The 19540-nt window shown below is 47.9% G+C and overlaps 2 long non-coding RNA genes across 2 annotated transcripts; both read left to right on the top strand.

The window, feature by feature from the left end:
- Positions 1–348: 348 nt before the first annotated feature.
- Positions 349–4371, top strand: LOC125611881. The gene is made up of 3 exons (XR_007342117.1): positions 349–426; positions 2425–2558; positions 2889–4371. It is a non-coding gene; the product is annotated as an uncharacterized LOC125611881 (long non-coding RNA).
- Positions 4372–7607: 3236 nt separating this feature from the next.
- LOC125611882 lies at positions 7608–14254 on the top strand. The gene is made up of 3 exons (XR_007342118.1): positions 7608–7939; positions 9901–10082; positions 11919–14254. It is a non-coding gene; the product is annotated as an uncharacterized LOC125611882 (long non-coding RNA).
- The last annotated feature ends 5286 nt before the right edge of the window (positions 14255–19540 follow it).

Below are 19540 nucleotides of genomic sequence, written 5' to 3' on the forward strand. Positions count from 1 at the left end.
CCACATGATCTCACTACCTAGAACCACACATACTTGGTAGACACTCCAGTAAAGCTTGCTGATTGAATGAATCCAGGTGATGACTCTATTTATTTTCTTACCTTGGATTTGTGCTGGGTCATGCTGCTGGGCGTTCAGGTAACAACCCCCCCTCCCACCATATAAGATCTATCCTGGTGAATGTTCATGTCACCCAGCCCCCTACACACACACACACACACACACACTCGCCATCATTCAGTCTTAACAAGCTTAGCTGGGAGCAGCCAATGCCTTTCCCTCTATGGCCACTAGGGGGCAGATGTGTCGAGTGTTCAGACAACACCAGTTGGTGGCGCCGCCTACAAAGTCACCTTGGGTGTCTGGGCTGAACAGAATACTAAATGGCTCTGTCAGGATCCGTCTACCTCACAGGTCACCATAGAGGTAGGAGGTGCAGAAAGGTCATAAATGCAAGTCCTGTATGCTCATGCTGAGTGCGAAGGGTGAAACTAGAGTGGGCTCCCTTTTTCTGCTGCCCCTGCAGTGGGGATCCCAAGTCATGTCACCTTTGGGGAAGAAAGGCTTGGGATCTGTTCCTCCATTTCACTCCCCACAGTGAAAGAGGCAAGGATTCCTTACTAGAAAATTGCCAAGGAGTAGCAACAGGCCTGAGCAGTGGAACAGAAGGAAAAGGACCCCTTTGGGGGCCCATGAGTGGGTGGGGGTCAGGATAGGCGGGGCCAGGGCCAAGCTGAGCTGGTGTTTGTATCCTTGTCCCATCTCAGCTGATCCTCCAGGCACCTTTGGGAGGTGAGAATCATTATTCCAAATTTTCACATCAGGAAACTGAGGGTCAGACTGGTTAGGAAACTAGTCCGGAGTCTCACAGCTGACATGGGACCAAGCCAGGCCTCCAGCAAAGGGTAGGCTGGTTTCACAGGTTCTGCCCTGCCCCCCATAGGACTGCCAATCAAGAGGAGACCAAGGCTTTGGAAATGAGCAAACTCTGGTGGTCTGGGGAAGGTAGTGGAACCCCAGGGGAGAACCTGGTTGACCCCTAAACATCCCTCAAATCTCATGTAATTCTCATCAGCAGAGGTGGGTGACTTAATCAAGGAAATAAGGAAAGTCAAGGAAACAGGAACGGGCAGGTAAAGTGCCCTGCCCAGGGCTGACCACTCACAAGCAATAAAATCTAGTGATTTTTTTACTGGGGGTCAAGCAATGGAGGAGAACACATGCCGTCCATCTCTCGAGTCCCAGGGGCACTAGACATGCTCAGGACTTCTCTGTTTCTTACTCTGGTTCCTCCTGTGTATGGTGGGAGGCAGTCACCTCCACTACCCTTCACCCGGTCTTCAAGATGCCAATTAGCCTGCTCCACTCAGGCCTCGAATGAAAAGGTTAGAGACATAAAGAAAACCAAACTGTGGGCCTAAAAAAAGAAGGGTGTAAATTCTGAGTTTTTTTCAAGGATTTTGATAGAACATGAGGGCTTTTTGGAGTTTTTTGGTTTTTTGGTTTTTTTGTGTTTTTTTACGGTGGTAGGGGCAGGGTACTAGGGATCAAACTCAGGGGCACTTGACCAAGAAGCCACATCCCCAGCCCTATTTTGTATTTTTTTTTTAAGTTTTCAAAAATTTTTTTAATATTTATTTTTTAGTTGTAGTTGGACACAATATCTTTATTTATTTATTTTTATGTGGTGCTGAGGACCGAACCCAGGGCCTCACACATGCTAGGTGAGCCCTCTACCACTGATCCACAACCCCAGCCCCCCTAGTTTGTATTTTATTTAGAGACAGGGTCTCACTGAGTTGCTTAGCACCTGGCTTTTGCTGAGTCTGGCTTTGAACTCATGATCCTCAGCCTCCTGAGCCTCTGGGATTACAGGAGTGCAGCACTGCACCCGGTGAACATGAGTTTTTATAGAATAAAATGCTAAGTATTTTCCTTTTCCTTTCCTCCTCAACCCCTACTCATTTTGATTCCAGGAAACAAACAGAATCAGCCGAGCGCTGGCCCCATGCTAGGCAGGGGTGAGGCCAGGGGCGCGGGCAGCTGGGCCCCTGGATGGGAAGAGCAGCAGCACACAGCTTAGGTCAGCGAGGGTCATGCTGGGACACGTTCTTTCCACTTGGTAGCTATGAGTGACCTCAATATTGGGACGGGACTGTCTGAGGAAATGTCCCCCATGTCCACCATGGGCTCCTGGTGGGAGAAAGTGACAGGGCACCTGGAGCCACAGAGTCCTCACTTTCTGAGAGCCAGGTTTATGTTTCCAGGAGACGAGGTGGCGATGGGGCTCCATCTCCCTGTGCCAGTTCCCTTCCCATGGGCTCACATGGGGAAGGGCCAGATTGCAAGGGACCGTGTCCTCCTGCCCCATTAACCGACAGGCATCTCTCCTGGATAAGAAAACATGGATTTCTTTACCTGAAGTAGGTGCTCGGACCCCTGCCTGCTCAAGCCAGCACCACTGCTTCTCCTACTGCACCTGTAGGAAAGCTTTCTTCAGTTGATTCTCCTTCCTCTAAGGCACTCAGAGATCTCCAAGTGTCCTCCTGATCACAGAGGTAAGCAGGTCCCAGCCCTATTCTCCCTAATTAACTGGGAGAGAGAAGATCAGTTCATCACGGATCAGATGGACAGGAGCACACAGGTATCCCACTTCTCAGGTCTGGGTCTTGCTCCTGAGACAGAGGTTACTGCACTTTAAGGATGGGTTTTAATTTTAAATTTTAACACAAAATTTTCCTTTGTGTAAAGGCTCGGATGGGAGGTGTCCCCCAAAAGTTGCTGACACGTAGTGGGTGCCCCCGACACAGCAGCGCTCAGGACCTCCACAGGTGCAGGCTGTTCTTGCTCCCAAGTGTGACAATCTGTGATCCTCCTTCTCTTGCCAGAGGATTCTCTGACCCTGACAGAGGCAGCAACAGCCCCTGCTGTGAGGAAGAGGGGAACAGAATGCAGATGGGAACAGGACCGCAGAGGCTGCAGCATCTCATCCTCCTGTGCCCTCGGAGGCTGTGGCCACTGAACAGGTCTGGTCTTCTCTGGGTAGAGCCATCAGGGTGACCCCTTGAAGGCCCTCCAGCATATGAAATCAGTAGCCAATTAGAAAACTAAGCTTCGGGTAGCTTCTGATGGGGCTGGAGCACAGAAGGGTCTAGACACAGATGAAAGGTATTCTGCTTCCCGTGTGTTTTGGCTTGGATGTGAGGTGTCCCCCAAAGGCTCTCAGGTGAGGCAGTGTGAGAGGGTTCAGAGGGAAATGACTGGGTGGTGAGAGCCTTAACCCAGTCAGTGAGTTAATCCCCTGGTGGGATTCACTGAGTGGGAACTAGAGGCAGGCAGGGTGTCTAGAGGAGGTGGGAACTGGAGGGCATGTCTTTGGGTATATATTTGTATCTGGAGAGTGGAGACCTTGCTCTCTCTGCTTCCTGGTCATCATGGGAGCTGCTTCCCTCTGCCCTACTCTTGTGCCTTGATGGTCAGCCTCGCCTGGAGCCCCGAATGGAATGGAACCTAGTGTTATGGACTGAGACCTCTATAACGGTGAGCCTCCAAGTAAACTTTTCCTCCTCTACAATTGTTCTGGTCAGGGTCTTTGTCACAGCAGAAAAAAAAAAAAACTGACTAAAACACTTTGTGACCCAAAGCTCCAGACCACTGCCACCGGAACTCTGTCTACCCCAGAGGTCATGGAGGGCAAGAGCACCAGGCCTGATGCCATGAGAGGGGTTCCAGACAGGGGAAGGGAGCTCACAGCAGAACCTGGGCGTCTTCACGGGGGCTGGACATCAGCTCCCTCACCAGGGGGCCCTGGGGCTGTGCTGTGGAGAGCCAGGGCTGTGAGGTGGATGTTGTTCCTCCAAGGGTTCCTGTGTTGGAAACTCAGTCCCCAGGGTGACAGTGTTGAGAGGGGCCTAGTGGGAGGTCCTGGGTCAAAAGTGATTAAGGGATCTCTCATGGAATTCTGATTAGTTTTTCCCCATTGATTCTTCTTAATTATACATGACAATAGAATCCATTTTGACATAATTACAAAAGCATGGAATATATCTTGTTCTAATTCCGATGCCAGTACCTCTTCTTTTCCTTCTCTCTCCACCCCACCCCTGGCTCCCTTCCCTATATTGATCTTTCTGCCATTTACCCATAGTTTGTTTTTAATTAATTTCTGGATGTACTCACTGTCTGATTAGTACTTGTGAGAGGATTGTTATAAAAGCTGAGCATGACCCCCATCCTACCTCTGGCTCGTTTTGAGATGTGATCCTCCCCTCCCCCACCCCACATATGCTCCCATGGCCTGCCAAGGGGACTTCACCAGAGCCTGCTTTGTGCTGCTTAGACTTTCAACTCTAAAACTGTGAGTTTAATAAACCTCTCTTCTTTATAAAGTTAGTCTTCCTCAGGTATTTCATTCTGGCAACGAAAAGATGACTAATAAACCGAGTTCTAGGGGTGAAACATACTTGCCTGGCCCAGAGTTATACCTGGGATGCATGGAGTTTTTATGAAGCATACAAGCTCTACACTTCTTCAACCCAAAGTCAGAGAGAAAGAGGGCCAACCAATCTCCAGGTCTGGGATCTGTGGAAATAATGGACACCTATAGGCCTGAATCACTGGTAAGCTGTGAGACCTAAGCAAACCATTTCTCTTAAGGAGCCTCATCTTCAGCAACAGGAAATGCCCATGGGTGACCTGCTCAAGTGATTCTATGACATTTAGCATTGGTATGTAAGTTGTCCACAAAATGACCCCTCCTATGACAGGCTACTTTGAAACTCTTCAACACTTGACAAGCACACTTTGAATGCATCCAAGGAAACAATGGCAGGTTCCTTGAGTTATGAAAACTTAAGCGATTCTCATCCTCAGGGATTTCTTAGAGTGTGAGCTCACCCAAGGTCTTGTTCTCTCTCCTCCCTGCCTCAGGTGCATAAACCTCCTCACCCTAGAATGTTTAGGTGGGATGAGGCCTTGTTTAAGTCCCTCATATCCCATGCACACCTGGACAGGGCAGGGGCCAGGCTCAAGTTACACAGGACTCAGAGGTGGAGAAGAGACAGAGCCTAATCCTGCTCTGCCCAGACACACTCTTCTGACCTGTCAATTCCCCTCTGTCCTTTTCTGTCTCCCTTTACTGTCACCTCTATCTCCTGACCTCCACTGAAGTGGTCTTTCCTCTCCCTTCCAAAAAGCATGAGAAAGGAAGGACATAAAGAGGCAGACAAATAAAAAGCTGGGGAGAGGAATCAAATTAACATTTTACATGATAAAATGTGCCATTCCACATCAGAGCAAATCCCTAAAAGATGGAAAATGTATTGCCATTCTGTTCTGCATGAAATGATTGAGGGCGCTGTAGAAGGAAGAGGGAATACGTTCCAAACCCTCCGTCGGTGTTTGTCTGCTAGATCACATGTGTGTGCAGGTATGTACTCATGAAGCATGAGGCTGGGGGAAGTCAATTGACCTAAGTCTTCCCCAAAGAGAGACCTTCAGAGTATCACTCATGGAAGCAAAGGACTTATAACTGTTGCAGGAAGGTATAAACCCAGCCTCCAGGGTCACATAGTAAAACTCCATTATAAACAGATTTTAGGAAGACGAAGCCCAGAGAAGTGAAGACACTTGCCTAAAGCCATCAGAGGAAGTTAGTTCCAAATCCTAGGATAGAAATCTGCTCTCCACGTACTGTCCAATGGAGTGATTAGTACAGTTTAGGTATGATTTTGCCCGTGTTTTCCACTGGTGGGCACTAAAATCTTTAAAATAAAATGAAAACAGAATGGAAAAGACAGAGTAGAATAGAATAGAATAGAATGGGGTAGATGAAATTAGAAGTCAGGATAAGTGTTATTTCCCAAAGCATGTGTTTCACATGTATGCACATGTGGGCACATGGACACACGTGTATATTCACCCACATGTACACGGGTGTGTGCCCTCTGCGTCAATGGATCAGCATCACAAAATGTTTGAAGGCTACCAGTTTAGCCTGGAGGTAAAGTATATAGGCCTGGTTCAAATCCTGGTTCTCAGTGAACTTTTGGACAATTGCTTTTACCTTTCTGAACTTTGGCTTCCTATAAATTGAGGATAGTGATAGACTCTATCTCACAAGATGCAGAAAGTGAACGGACACAATCCATGTAAGGTGTGAATCCAGTAAAGGACACCATGACACTGTGACACCAAGTAAATGCCAACTATTAAATACACATAGGCTGGTGTAGACGTGCGTGTGGGCATAGACACGGTATGTCCAGGTAGGTGTGAACATAGGGGTAGGTGTAGGGATGTGTCTACACGTGCATATAAAGGATCCTAACTCCAAGGGAAACAAAAGACCCCAGCAGTCAGCCCCAATAAAGAAGCCAGCTATTGGGAGGCTATTGGGAGGAATCAGTGATACTAAAGGAGGCACCTGTCCACAAGTAGGGTCCGCACCTGAAACCCATCATCCCACCATCCATGTTCAAGTGCTGCCTGGTGCCTGCTTATATAAGTGTGTTTAAAGGGTTGGTTCCCTCCACAGGAGAATGGGCAGTTTGGGGTCACCTGATCAAAAAGGGGAGAAGGGGAAATCCTGAAGACGCATCTTGCCTCCTTACTCACTCCACAGGGCTTAGGGGTCACTGTCTTTCTCACTCTGCTGCTTCCTCCCAGGACAGCTGGAGAAACCAGGGACTGGAGAATTTGCTGCCTGGGGAGACCTGCAAGAGGGAGAGCTGAAGGGCAACGATGCTGCTGCTGTCGCTGCTCCGTGGTATTTATTTATTTTCTATTCGCGAGTAAACTCTCGGCCCCCTGAGGAAAGATGGAGTTGGGGGAAGGATGCGGAGCCTTGGAATCTTTTGCATCCAGGGATGTGAGTGGGATTTTATATTTAGCGGATGACTCACCTCCAAGCACATTAGTCACTGCCTCCCAGCTCCATTCTGGCAGGCGGGATGCTGGGGAGCTCAGTGGGGTGAGATCAGACAGGATGTTGGGAGAAAGCGTGAGAGAGCTCCAGGGGGAAGAGACTGGGAGACCCAAAGGAGAGAGGGAGATTAAAGCCCCAGAGCTGAAAGCACAGAGAAAGTCAGACTCAGCAGAGAAGTTCCAGGGCAGCAGGGGACACGGGCTCCCATTGCCTCATGCACCCAGCCACAGGGGAGGGAGAGGAGAGGAGAGCAAGGCCCAGGGCACCTGCATCGTCACCAGCCCTCCAAGTGGTCATCTCTCGCAGTGCAGGATGTTCATGTGCTTGGGCCTCCTCTGTGGGCTGCCCATGGCAGTGACTGTCTAGCAGACAGTCTGGCACAGTCTAGTGGCCAGAGCAGACTGTGCCTAGACTGCGCCTGGGTCAGAGGCTTGAGCAGGGCAGATAAAGACAGCATTGTGAAGGATGCTCTGTGTCGTGAGAGGGAAAGGAGCCTGTGGGGTTTAGGGCCAACGATCTCAGCATGGACTCGGGCCACCTATGTCAGAAGACCTGGAGAATTCCAGCACCTTGAAGTGCCAGCCCCCATCCTGGCCCTGTTCCACCTGACTTCCTCTGGGCAGGTCCAGAGACGCTGCCCTCACAGAGTGCAGGTGCTTCTCAGGCATACTCAGGGGCAAACCCCGGGTCTCCTGCTGCATTGCAGCCTCCGGAGGCTCAACTTCTGGTGGACGTGGGATGGAAGCAAGTTGATGGGCTTCTGTGAGCCTTGTTTACCATGAGAAATGTGAGGTGCCCACTTGAAAAGGATTGTTTAACTTTTTCAATAAAAGAAAAGGATATAAAGTTAGCTCATTGTGTTTTGTTTTTTTTTCTCCAGAAGAAATCTACATACTTCCTAATAGAACAGGGTCAGGCCACGTGAGAGAAAAACCAAACCTGACCAGATCCCCAGCTCCAGCAATGGCAGATGTTGTCCTGAAGCAGACTCCCTTTCTCACCACGACCCTCATGGTAGGTATCTCACTGCCAAGGACAGGAGACAGAGGCTGAGCCGTATCCATGGCTGGGCAGCCATCACTAACTGTTAGGACTCAAATTCAGGCCCAGAGCCCATGTGACAGTCCTTCAAACCATCACTTGCCTCTGTACTAGGATCCTCCAGGTCACTTAACAGACCTACCAGACTCTTGCAGATATAGTCAGGTATGAGTTTTGCCCTCAGGCCAGCCCCCTCTTCTTTCTCCCTTCTATTCATCATGCCCCTAATTTTGAAAAGGCTCCTTTAGGTTCTCCCTGGACTTTCGGCCCATTTCCTTTAATTCCTGGAGCTTTGTAAAGTTTCTTCCTGACATTCGTGGCTTTCCTGGACTCTGGACTCCTGAGAGCCAGGGTTGTGACTTTTCACTTTTCCTGCATTCGTCATAACTTAAAGATTTGTACCTAGAGAAATAGCCCTCATTGACAGGTAGACCTGCCATGCAACGAGCGTTCTGGAAGTGCCCCAGCTAGAGCTACACATTCCACCTCAAGATGCAAGGACCTAGTTCTGCCCCTGAATAATTTCCTTCTCTGCAAGTCTTTGCTGCCTTCTGCTGTCCGTAGAGGTGACTGGCATGAGCAGCTTGCCAGGCACAGCCCTGGGCTGGGTGCTGAGGACAGGAGGCTCCAGCAGAAATAGAACCAAGTGCATGCAGTTCTTTCTCTCTCCCTTTCCCTTTCCACCAACTAGACTGCAAGCCCCTGGAGGAGGGGGCCATGCACTTCCTTCCTGTGCATCCTGATCCCCAACCCCCAACCTACACTGCCTGCTGGTGCTGAGGACATATGTATGATAGACCAGATGTAGTGAGATAAGCAAATAATCCCAGAGCAGATGTGAGAGATGATGGAGGGCTGGAAGACTCCTCAGAGAACCCTGTCCACATTCCTCATCCCCAACCTCAGTTATTTAATCTAGAAAATGATGAAAATAATAGCTACCTCACAGGAGGATTCAGTGAGACAGTACCTGTTAAAAGTGATCAGCCAAGTGCTGGCTCATAAGACACATGCATAAAATGGCAACTGATGAACAAAATTAACTTTATGTTAGTGCAAGCTACATGTGTACCAAAAACTGAAGGTGGGAGTGTATTAAAGGTTACAGCCCCTTGCGATAAGCCACGGTGCTTTGGCCATGTCGCCCTGTAATGTTCACATCAATCCTATTTTACCGAAGAAGAAGCAGAAACTCAGAGAGGTCAAGTTATCTACCCAGAATGACACAACTGGCAGGTGATCAAGCCTTACCTTAAACAGATGCTTATCTGCCCCCATAGTTGGAGCTCATTCCTTTAAATAACAATGATTCCACACTCAGGGAGATTTAGGGAAGAAGATTTTTTTTTTTTTTCACATGAGGTGTGGAAGGTTATGGGAGGGTCACAGAGAGAGGAAGGATGATGAGCCACAAAGCAACCTTGGGACATTCCTTTAAGGCCAGTGGCTTATCCCTAGAGAGGAGGCTGAGCTGTGTACAGTTATCATGAGAAAAGCAGAGGCCATGTCAAGGATGAGCACAGGTGATCAGGAAAAGAGTCTCATCATAACATTGGCAGTGCCCAGGAAGGCCCTTTGGCCTTAGAGATACCACTGGCTAGGGGACAGAGTAGGGCAGGGGTCCTATAGGAGGCAGGGGTGGGCAGCACCCCAGCTTTTACTCCATGTGCATGAGTGTAAGGTGCATATGCCCCATTCACAGAGCTATCTAATGTCATGAGCATGAAGTCCCTGGAGAAAAAAGCATCACGGCCCTTGGTCCCTTGGATCAAAGAGTCAAGAGGGAAAGAATGTCCCCTCCCCACTTGCATCTCTCTTGATGCCTAAAAAGCCATTACTGTCTGGAAGCATTGCACATCCAGTTGAGATTTCTCCTACTGAAATCAACGCAATGAAACACAGGAGAAGACAGATTCCCAACTCCTTTATTCCAGGTGCAGGGGCCTGCAGAGTCTGGCCGGCTGGTCCATCGCCTCACACTGGCAATCACTGCCTGGTGCTGCAGAAGATTTCTCCATGCCCTCTGACTTCCCCACCAGACTGAGTCCCCTAGAGGAGCTGGGGACATGGTGCTTTTCTATGATTTGGACGTGCCCAGCAGACCACCTGGCACACAGTAAGCAGTTAATTATACTTAATTAAAGCCTATTAGGGGGATTGCCTTTTAGCATTCTAGAAGAACTGGAAGACAGTGTAACATTTTCCTATCCTTTATTGTTTGTCATTTCTAATTTGTGAGTCATTAATCATTGAAAATCCAGCCTTAAAAGCAGAATGGGCCCAGGGGATTGGGTGCTAGATATCTTGGTTCTCTGTCTTCTGTTTTGTGATGTTCTGAATAAGAGCAGGGATCGGAGGAATTTGAGTGCCTCAGTTCTATTCTATCACTCTGAGGTTTTGGTTGCATGTTGTTGGCAAACATGGGATGGATGGAGGGCAGTTCTGTCTTAGGACTGTAGTGGGGCTGTGATTCCAGGAGCCACTCTCCCTCCTGGTGCAATTTTGTCACGTGCTCTCATCTGGATTTTCCCCCTTGAGTTTTCAAATTCCTGGCGTTGAGAAGGTGGTTTTCTTGCAACTCTGCTGCCAACACCTTCTTTCTTGAGTTTAGGTCTATGCATCTTTTTTAAAATATGTATATATATATTTTAATTGTAGGTGGACACAATATCTTTATTTAATTCATTTATATGTGGTGCTGAGGATCGAACCCAGTGCCTCACACATGCAAGGCAAGTGCTTTACCATTGAGCCACAATCTCAGCCAAGCATTGCCATTTATATGTCCGTGGTTATCTGACAATTCATCAAAATGTCCTCTGCCTTAAAAAAACTCTAGGGGCTTACAATGCTCAAGAAGCAATTTTGTTTGTTTGCTTCTCCAAGTTTTTCTCTACTCAACAACAGGAAATTCTGCCAGATGTAATCTACCCCCAACACACTGAAGGCAGAATGGATCTTCCCACAAGGCTTGGGGACCAGATAGTCAGATCTGGGGTAGGGAGTCGGAATCTTCCTCCCTTGTCCCTCTCCTGTGTGGCTGGGGCCACAGGATCCAGTCCTTCTGCTCTTAACAACCTTCCCTGGTCCAGCAGAGCCAGGAACACCAGGTAGAACTCCTTCCCCACACACCTGCATGGACCACTTACATGAGCGGCCCTTCCTGGGGAAACCTGGGATGTTTTTCCACTGTACACCAGTTTAATTAGCAAAGAGAACATAGTTTGGGCATGCAGTTTTTCAAAAGAACTGTCTTGAGGACAGTCCAAATTTGACTTGATTTTGTTTCTCACATATTTTATAGCTATAACTTATTCTGATACTCTGGAATTATGAATGACAAAACCACCTCAAGCAGGATACACTCAACTTCAAGATCTTCACCTACACTATCCCTAACTCTCATAATAACTCCACAAGGTAAATAGGATCTTTTTTATTTCTGTAGACCAGTTTTCTGTCCTTCTAAAGTTTTGGGGCCCCCAAAGCTATATCCATGTGAGTGAATGTGTGTGCGTGGATGTGTGTGAACCTGTGCAAAAGATGGTAAGAGCAGAATCGCAGGCCTAATCTAATCATGTGACTGATTTAACCAAGGACAAAGAAATAGATCATATTGCAAAGAATCAACAGGGTGGATTAGATGAGCCATTAAGCAATTGACGTGTTTCTTGGCAACTGAAAAGCATGGTGCCAAAAAACAAAAATAAATTGACTTGTGCCCATAGAACTGGTTGTGCAAACAGGCATGGTCACAAATACAAATGGGTAACTGAGAATGGAACAAGGGGTGGATTGTTGTCCTTTATGAAAGGGGCTCCATACACCTTTTTTTTTTTTTTTTTTTTTGCAGCATGGCTCTGTTTGTAAACCCATTTAGCTACTCGGGCACACCCTAGGTGGCCTTTCTGATTTCTTTCCCATACCTCACCTGTCCATGTGTCACTGACAGCTTTCCTGATGAACAGTGAGGCCCGTGCATCTCACCTCCAGGTGAGGACACTGACATTTAAGGGGATGGAGGATGGAAGACTCTAACTGGCAGCCATCTAAAATCATCTAAATAAGTAATTTGTCAACTACTACGTCCTCTCATTCTGCTTCCCAAAATTAGGAGAGGGTTTTACAAATGGGTGGATGGAAAGAAGAACAAATGGGAAAAAAATAAATGAATAAATAAAGAAATGTACATATAGACATGGAGCATGAATGAGCACTTCTCTCAAGCTATCCATCTGCTGATGATATCGAAGACCAGCATCTGGGCCCTTGTATGGAGGTATTATCTTAGATGATTTGTTAAAGAATTCCTGCTGAAAAACCTAGCCAAAGAAATTGTACTTAGGGTAGAGAACATAAGGAACAGGGACATATGTACTCCTCTGGATGTTATGATGCCATATCCAAGTGAATGTTAAAACCAATGGCCCTTCAGGAGCTTCACAGAACTGTCACCCTAAACTGTGTCTTAATGCTATGACTTCAGCTTTAATCAAGATTTGTTGTGTGACAAAGTTAGTTCTGCATGTGCTGTAAAATTATGGTTGAGAAAATTGTCCATTTTGTTATTCAAAGACAACTATGAACATTTTTGTTATGTAACTTTTATCCTCTTCCCTGTTTTATCTTGGCTGGTAAGAAGCTCAGTGACAAACAAGATGATCAATCATAGTGAATAGATTGGCCTACAGCAATAGCACAACTTTCAGTCCCAATAAACAAATATATTTACTCTTACTTAGACCTATATCTTTATCTACATCATGTATAACCTTAGTTTTGCCTGTCTCAGATAAGAAAAATAAATGAATAAAAGCATAGTGTTTATGTAATGCCAGCATGTTTATTTCTAATGCAGACTAGGAAGAGTGAAAAACAAAACAAGACTAATCTTCAAAGCACTTGTGTAGGCTCTGGGAATCAAATTCATTTGACTGATTGGTCTTGCACACCCAGCCATGAACACATGCATCCACCATGGTGCCCATAACATCCAGTGAGGCACACTCACTGTGAGCCCACCCACCCGCACTGCCACCCTCATCCCCAACATTCTCTGGCTCAGACCTCAAGTTCTGCCAAAATCCAAGACCCAGCATGTAGATAGATGAGCAGATGATTTACCTACATGCAGTCAAGGTCTAACTGGTTCTGTTTAGCTTCAATCCTGTCTCTCTATCCAACTGCAATTATTGCCGTCTTCAGTGAGTATGGAAAGTATCACAAGGAAGACCCTGGCTTTCCCCTGCTTCTCCTGCTGTATCACATCCACATTTTAAAACCATCTTGAGCCTGGTGTGGTGGTGCATGCCAGTAATCCCAGCAGCTCGGGAGGCTGAGGCAGGAGGATGGCGGATTCAACGCCAGCCTCAGCAAAAGCAAGACACTAACTCCGTGAGACCCTGTCTCTAAATATAATTCAAAATAGGGCTGGGGATGTGGCTCAGTGGTCGAGTGCCCCTGGTTTCAATCACCGGTACCCGCCAAAAAGAAAAACATGTTGACGAGGGAAAAAAGACCTGATTATAACTTGAAAGGCAAATAACAGAGACAGGTGGCTGAGAGAGCCTGGTGTGGGGCATCTTGGATTTAAGGGGAAGAATGAAGCCTGCGTGTCTCGCCCGCCCTAAGGCAAGGACTCCGATAAGTCTCATCCTGGCTTCCTGCCTATCTGGCTCTCCCAGGGCAGCTCCAGACCCCTGAGTACTTGCCTAGAGCAGGCTTTCTCCAGCATTTGTTGGATCTTCCTTTCTTGTAGGGGCTGTCCTGTGCAGTGTAGGATATTGGTCAGGATCTCTGGCCAAAGCCCACTAGATGCCAACCACGCCTGCCCCAGCTGTGGCAGCCAAAGATGTCTGTAGACCTTGAGAAATCCACCAGGTTGAGAACCACCAGTCCAGGGCATGGGAAGAACACCACAGAGCATGGGAGTCCATAAGCAGAGGCTGTCAAGGGGCCGTGGAGGTTGCTAGATCACTATTGCAGGGCACATGGTTTGTCCCAGAGAAGCATACGGACTGTAAGGGGATTCCAAGGAGCCAGGTCAGTGACCGCTTCCCAGCCCTTCAGCCTAAGTGCCATCTTCCCAGAATAACTTTCCAGCCCCCCACCCTGAGAAATGGGTTGGAAATCAATGGTGTGGACCCTTTCCATTTTCTGGGTGTTTTGTTGTTGGGGCCCTCGTGATTTGGCACTGGTTGCAAACAGGCCCACCTGGGGTGAAATTTACTCTTTTCCTCAGCTGAAGGGGACTAGCTTTGTGATGAGCGTTAGAAATAAACAAGATGACCCCAGGAGTGATCTTCACCCTGCCCCCAAGCACTTGACACATCTACTTCCTTGGCTCACTTGTCTGCTGGATGCAGATGAATGATATCTATGAGAACAGATGTCCTGGGGGCTATCAGGAACATGCCTCTTGCATGTCTCCAAAGGAGAGTTATTGACAAGCTCTGTAATCTATTTCTCATGAGTTCAGAATACCAGCTCTTCCCAGACCCCATTGACCTTTGTAAGTGAAGCAGGAAATTAATGTCCCAAGGAAGTAAAACAAGAACCATTTGCCCCTGGCCCCACTCCATGAGGTCATGTCTTGAGTCCTCTGGAGTTGGGGCCAACCTGATTCCTGATGGACAGCCATGACTGACCAGCAGTCAGAGGGGTCCTTCTGGGGACTGGCTGGTCACCAGGGCTCATCTGTTGAACTAGGCCCTTAGGAAGCCCTGGGATCCCCTCACAAAGGCAGAATCTACACTTCCAGGCCTGGTCCTCACCTCTTCCACTCCCAGAGAGACACCTCAGGATATTTGTATGAAATACAAATTTGAAAAGTCACACCTGAGTAGTAAACCTTCCTGCTTCAAAGGGAACCCTGAGGAGGCCTCTCTGTCACCTCTTTCCCCATGTATAGCCTTCAGCCCAGAATCAGCCACCAGCATTCCTGAGGGTTGGTTAGACACAATCCTGCAACCTTCGGCCTCACAGAGTATCTGAACCACAGACTGCATTTGAACAAGATCCCCAATGACTGGGTGCCCAGTGAGACTTGAGGGTATGTCCCTAAAAGCTGAGAATACTGTTCCCCAGACCCCTGACCATGAAGAATATGCCCTTCTGGATTTACCACCCTCACCTCCTGTAACCTGACAAGTCTGTCTGTCCTGGTCATAAGTGGTCACTGGAGAAGATACCTCTACCGCCCCGTCAGCCTGTTCCAACAGCCTCATAGTCCCACCAGCCAGGTAGGCCTCCCTGTGGGCCGCCCTCCATCTCTCCTACCAATCATTTCTGCTAAATTATGCTTGCTTCATCCTCAGTGCCTCACTACTTCAATAACACTTCATCTGCTTAATGACAGTGAGTCACTGGCTGTTTCATGGCTCATTTCTGGTTATATTCAGAGAGGAGCCCTGAGCCACTTTGCTGTAGGGATGGCAGCGGGCTGGTCCTGGGCGCACAACCAGGCACAGAGCCGTCAGAGAATCAAAGTCAGCTTGTAGAAAAGGTGAGGGACAGGACGCCAGGACCTTGCATCTCCACATCTGGTCCTATACCTGCTTTCAGAGAAGACACTTGGGAATCTAGAACAGTGGTTCAAGTGCACTTGAGATTACAATATGAAGATTCTGTGTCATATGGAGAAACCAACAGCTCAAGGAGGGTGGATGGCAAGTAAGCTGGCAGGAGAAAGCTCTGGAACCCTTTCCTGGACATGCCCCCTTCTCCCCTCCCTCTGGGGAGTGAGCAGGCCCCAGGCTGCTCCAGGGTTCTCCAGTTTGTTGCAGGCAGAGCCCTCTGAGGACATGTGACTAAGTTCTCCTGTGGGCCCTGGGCTCCATGCCGCGAGTCTTCTCTAGACCTTACCAATTCTGAGCAGGGCTTAATAATTCCCATCGGCAAAATGGGAAGAAATAACTCTGCTCTTTATAATAACATAAATACCTTTGGGGAAACCCTACCTAAAAGAGCCAACAAGATCAGTGAGGGGAAACATGAATGGGTTCCTCCCACAGCCCAGGTGGGCTGCTTACGGTTCCATCTCAAGCAGAGTCTTCACCTTCATGAAGTCACATTCTCCAGAGTTCCTCCCTCCTGCATCTACCTGTGGGGGCCTTGCTATAGTTTTAGGGACCAGCTCAACTTCAGACTCATCCAGGTAACTCTCCCAGGCTCCCCCATAAGAATGACACTTTGCCTTCCTGGGAACTTCATGCATGACTCTGGTGTAGCCCTTTCCAGGGTTCTGGCCTCTGTTTGCATTATTTGTGCCAGTTATTATTACTCCTGAGCTCATTCCTTACTAGCGTGGTGCCTCAGCAGGTGACTTAATCTCTCTGAGACTTGAGTTATTTGACTGTAAAATGGGTATAACAGTAATAATGCCTGTCCCTTAGATGTGGTAGAGAAATAAATGAGACGATGCCTGCCAAGTACTTTGTGTACTGGCATAAACATGAGCTCAGCCACTCACGAGGACCATCCCGCCATGTTGCCACTATTGGTAGTGACTGTAATGGTGGTAAACCACGATGGCCACCAGTCTGAGCTCCAGGAGGGACAGAAACATTTTAAAATCACTTTGACCCTTGCAGTGTCTAATGAGGTGCCTTTCATACAGTAGTAACTGACCACATCATACTATGAAGATTAAATGAGATAATAAGATAAATGAAAGCAACGACGCTCCCACCACTGTGCCATTTAGCTCTCACCAAGGAGCTCATGAAATTTATTCTTTTTCTCAAAAAATCATCCATCAATCTATCTGCCTTCCTCCCTGCCTGCCTGCCTGCCTATCTCCATTGAACTATAGTTCAACAACCTAAATCAAGGCCACTAGTTTAAAAATGCTTAAAGTTTAGGGGTTGGGGAACCCCAGGAACTAATGTGATTTCTAAAGAGGCATTAACTTTATAAACAGTGGGTCGATTGATTGAGTCAATCCCAGCCGTATAGCTATAGGTTTTCTGATTTGAATCAAATCCTCCATAGCTAGGAGTTCATGTCACCTACAGAAACACTAAAGGTAGCTGGGCACGGTGGTGCATGCCTGTAATCCCAGTGGCTCAGGAGGCTGAGGCAGGAGGATCACCAGTTTAAAGCCAGCCTCAGCAACAGCAAGGCGCTAAGCAACTCGGAGACCGTTTCTAAATAAAATTCAAAATAGGGCTGGGGATGTGGCTCAGCGGTTCCCTTCCCCCCGCAAAAAAAAAAAAAAAAAAGAAACACTAAAGGTAGATTGATGAAGAGGCAGACGTACTGTAGGAATGTTTGGAGGATATGGTGGTGACATGAAAGAGCTTTGGGAGATTTGCTGTGGGGACAGAGCAACCCCAGGAGAGCCCAACCTGACACCAGGGAAGGGGCTTGAAGGCATCAGGTTGTTTCAGGGACCTTAGGAGCCTGGACCTGGGGGACAAGCTGAATGTTCGAATCTCTTTCCCAATCGTGCCTTCTCCAGCTGGAGATCCACAGCTACTGGAGGTGGAAAGAAGCACTGGTTTGTGTTCTCCACCTTGGAGAAAGCTAAGCTTAAACCAAAGAGCAGATGCGTACCTGAGGCAGCACACACACACACAGGCCCACACACCCCCGGGCTCCAGAATCCGTCCCTGCTGCTCTCTCCTTGCAGACAAATATTCTGAGTGGTGGTGCTTAGTGCCAATAAAAATAAACAATTCCATGACAGAGTCGGAGGAAAGTGTGACTGGCAGACAGGGGAGCAACAGAGAAAAGACAGCTGGGACTCTCCCCCTCTCCTGTCCCTTCTCCTCCCCAGAGGCCTGTCTGCCATCTTCTGCCACTGCGAACAACTAGTGCCGAGGCGTGCTGCTGTGAACACCTTCCGCTACCTGCAGGTGCTTCTTGGAGTCTAGACCTCCTAGGTTCTGGAGCTGCATGGTTGGCTAAGACCCTGGACAGATCTCTGGGTCTCAGTTCCTACCTGTGCAATGGGCCATGGGGAAGGCACAAGGTAAGGAAGCGATGGCTCTGGGGTAGACACCAGGTAAGCATTCAGTTGACTGCTGTTAGGCTGCTCTCATTGGGATAACAGCCACGATGTGGACTTGCCCTACGTTAACTGTGGCATGGGTTGGTTGGATGCTCATTGAGCCCATCTCAACTTCCTGGTATGAGCTAAACTGCTTTTCTCAGCCCCCAGCTTCTAAGTGCACTCTATGGTTGTTGTCGCCACTGGGACGGGAGCAGCAATGATGTGAGTCCTCCCAGGTGAAGCACGTAAGAGTGGGTGTCTATTCTCCATCCTTCCTATCACAAGACAGAGCCCCCTGCTCCCCTGTGTAACTGCTAGACCCCTGCGCTCCCCAGCCCACATTGGGTTGTGATGAAGGTCAGACCTGAATTTTTCTTGACTCCACAATTTCAAAGTTACCTATCAATAGCAACTGGGGGGCTGGGGATGTGGCTCAAGCGGTAGTGGGCTCGCCTGGCATGCATGCGGCCCGGGTTCGATCCTCAGCACCACATACAAACAAAGATGTTGTGTCTCCGAGAACTAAAAAAAAAAAAAAATATTAAAAAAATTCTCTCTCTAAAAAAAAAAAATAGCAACTGGGGTTACTTAGCTGGCTGTTATAGGCACAACCCTCCCCTTCTTGGAAGAATAAATACTAGTCCTCAATTACTATTCTTTAGCCTTTTAGTGCAAAGAGTACTGAGATCTAAGTTGAGAGACGTAGCTCCTAGTTCAGGCTCTAGAACTAACCAGCTTTTGATTTTGAGGGAGTCTTATTTGAACCCTCAGTTCCTGATTTATAGGGTAAGAGTGTTGAACTGGACATGCATGAAGATGAGCCAGGGGGCTGGCTCAGTTCCACTGACTAATCCACCTATCACCGAAATGTGGGTGAGTGGTGTCTCCCAGGTTTGAAGAGTGCTGACCTTCTGCTAGACAGTCCTCAATAACCCTTGTGTGTGAAGAAGGCAAAAATGGCAGAAGTAAGGTAAACCCCCAAATTCCCAACGGTTGTTCAATCCATGTTTGCTGAGCAATTGCACATTGATGACTATGGCAACAAATTAAATGGATGTGGAATTTCTGATGATTTGTCACTCCACTCCTATCCCACCCTTCTCTCAGGCCACCATGTTGCCTGACTCCAGGCTGCATCATTCATATCCCAGTCCTGCCTTACTGTCCTCCCCTGCAGCTGGGCAGTGCACAGCTGGTGCAGCAGTGGGAGGTGGCCTCGGCTCATCTGTGTCCTCAATGAACATACCATGCACACCTCCTTGTCTTTGTCTGTATGGCTGCCATTGCCTAGAACAACTTCCTTCTCTTCTCCACCTGCAGGACTCCAGTGTGCTTTTAAGACCAGCTTGAAACATCTCTTTCCCTGGGAACCCTTCCCTAATCATCACTCTTTGTAGAAGATATAATTGTTTATTCCCCCTAGATAGCATCAGTCACTTCCCTGTTTGGTGATTTATTTACATGCTTATCTCCCCCACTGGATTGTGAGTTCATCAAACACCATGATCTTGTCTTTGTTACTTTAAATTCCCAGCACCTTGTTATGGTTTAGATGTGGTGTCCCCCCAAAACTCATGTGT

The sequence above is a fragment of the Marmota marmota genome, unplaced genomic scaffold (assembly GCF_001458135.2).
Source record: "Marmota marmota marmota unplaced genomic scaffold, marMar, whole genome shotgun sequence".
NCBI classification, from domain to species: domain Eukaryota; kingdom Metazoa; phylum Chordata; class Mammalia; order Rodentia; family Sciuridae; genus Marmota; species Marmota marmota.